Genomic DNA, 2918 nt, shown 5'->3' on the forward strand with positions numbered 1-2918 from the left:
TCTTGTGAGGAAAAGGCGGGCTCCCGAGGCTGTCCGGGGACCTGATTTGGAACGAGCTATGTTAGGGGCAGTAGTCTTCCCCTCCGACCAAGGTAACCCATACCCCTATAGGGAATTAGATAAGGTTGTTGCCGATTCTAGGTTAGTTTGATTTAACCCAAATCAGCTCGTCCATCGTCATCCTCATAACCCAGATCGTAATGTAACCCTGCTCCAATGCGTAGACCACCTAGTGGTATGACACGACCATAGTTACCCTAAGGGCACAATTGTTGTTGACAACACTTTAAACTTTAAATCCGCCATTTTTTAGGAGTATGGACCCAATCGTAGGACCTGGTCTTCTCTGCTCTAGGGTGCATTTGCCCCTGGATTTAGACAATACGTAGATGAATCCAACCCTGAGGAAGGACCTGAGCCTGAACCCCTTAGGATCCCAGAAATAATAACCATAGACTCTCCCTCTCCTCCATTAGCTCCAAGGCCGGAGGTCGTGATAATAGACTCCTCCCCCAGCCCAGAGGGTAGGATCTTTGTTTATTTTCTATCTTTGTATATATTTATGAAAACCTTATTTGTGAATTAATTCATTTTTGTTCTTTTTAGGCGAAGAGATGGAACAACCCAGAGCTCCTGACCTCCGAACTGCATTTCAGACTAAGAAAACTAGCTTGGGCCCTGCTGTAGAGAGGCTCAGGATCTCGAAGAAAACCCCCTGCAGCAGGCAACACCTCAAGGTCCCCTGCCAAGGGGAAAGACACGAGCTCAATTTGGGAATCAGTTCCGGTGAGTTCTATTACTGCTAGGGTTCCCCCTCCTCCTCCTCCACCTCGATTCGCGCCTCCTCAGGCCCAAGTAATAAAAGCTGAGACTCCAGCCCCCACCATCCCAGCCCTGACTGTTTGAATACCAGTAGATCCCCAGGATCTGGAAAAAATCCCTGAAGCTTTTCGGGGTATCATTTACAAGACGACGAGCCATATGGTGGGGCACGCCTATAGGGCCAGCTCGAGGGATTTGAGGACCATCGAGGAGCGGAGCCCGGAGAATGTCATGGAATCAGCTATGGGAATGAACCTTACCATAAGTTATCCTTCCTTGGTGACATTTTCCTTCTTATTATGATCAAGGGTATATCTTTGACTTGTTTTGTTGTTTGGCAGTCTGTCCTGGCCCAGTATCGCAGCATAGCCCGGGCTAGGGCTAGAAATGATGAGCTACGGGCCGAACTAAACCCTGCTAACACTGCCCTTATAGCTGCTCAAGAAGGCGAGCAGGTCGCTAAAGCTGCCTTGGCGGCTACTCAAAAGAGTGATCATGATGCCAAGGCTGCTCTCTCCTCGTCCCAGGAAAGCGAGCAGGGTGCAAAGACTGCCTTTTCTGCTCTTCAAGCTCAAACGACACAACTTCAGGCAGAGGTTGATGAAACCAAAGCCAAACTGCTTGAGGCCGAGGCCGCAGTCAAAGAAGAAAAGGCAGCCTCATCATCTTCCATGGAAGAGATGCTATACCAGTGTTGGGCCTTCAACTCGGAAGGGAACTTCTCTTTCATGGGAGTCGAGCTGTGGGATCCGTACCTTGCAAGATTCAAGGCTCGGCTCTTACAAGTGTCGTCAGAGACTGGTGAGGCTTTCGAAGCAGCTAAGGGAGATGGAGATGAGGTCACCTCGGCTGGGCGAATTGGCGGAGCTCAATGATAGCTTTTTCTTTTGTATTTCTGTGTAATTGTTTAACAGTCTTTTTTTATTAAACAATTGCCTTCGGGCTCAGTTCGAGGTTTTCCTCCTCGGGATAATTTGCCTACTTTATTTTAATATATATCTAAATTTTTTATCCATTTATCTTTCCTTTACTGTCTCTCATGTTTATGAATCTTTACACATGTACATTCAAGATGTTAGGAATTGATTTTTAGATCGGGATAAAATTTATCGAGCTTGGTTATATCCAAGTTTTGTGTGTTGATTTGTATCATACCTGTTAAAAATCAGGCCTTGAACCTGCTTATATCCGGGGTTTTTAATTTATTTAAACTTAGTTCGTGCTAGGTTTGTTGATAACACGAGCTTTAACAAGCCCTTGATATTAAACAATTTTCCCAACTTTCCAAGTTTCGGACCTGGTTGCATCCAGGATTTTAAATGATTTAAACATAGTTCGTGTTAGGTTTATCGATAACTCAAGCCTTAACAAGCCCTTGATATTAAAAAAATTTCCCAACTTTCCAAGTTTCGGACATGGTTACGTCCAGGGTTTTAAATGATTTTAAATTTAGTTTGCGTTAGGTTTATTGAAAATTCGAACTTTAAAAAGCCATTGAATAATCAATATTTCCAAGCTTCTAAATTTCAGACCTGGTCGTATCCATGGATTTTAATGATTTAAACTTACCAAGCAAGTTTAATTTTTCCAATCTCAAGTTATATGCCCCCCAAGTAACCAGAATGTAGAAACTTTCTTGGTTGCTTTTACAAGACTAGAACACGAACTCATACATCTTATAGATTATTTAACAATCCACCTGTTATTTAATAAAATGACTTTTATAAATAAGCCTTAGATTGATGGTGGTGCAACTGATAATATTTTTTCAAATGTAGGGTGTTCCAGGTCCGTGGGACTACTTCCCCATTCAGCCGAGCTATCTTGAAAGTTCCATCTCACAAAATCTCAACGACCTAATATGGCCCCTCCCAATTCGGGCTTAAAAATCCATCCTTGGGATCTTTATTTGCTAGAAATACCCTTTGGAGAACCATGTTGCCCAATCCAAATCTACACGTCTTAACTTTAGAATTAAAATAGCGAGTGATTTTTTGTTGATAATGGGTGAGCTGTAACTGCATCAGATTGAGGGATGCGTTAAGTAGTTCCTCATTCTGCTCTTAGTTTAATGTTTTTTGCCTGTGAGTGGCTAC

The sequence above is a fragment of the Humulus lupulus genome, chromosome 1 (assembly GCF_963169125.1).
Source record: "Humulus lupulus chromosome 1, drHumLupu1.1, whole genome shotgun sequence".
NCBI lineage: Eukaryota > Viridiplantae > Streptophyta > Magnoliopsida > Rosales > Cannabaceae > Humulus > Humulus lupulus.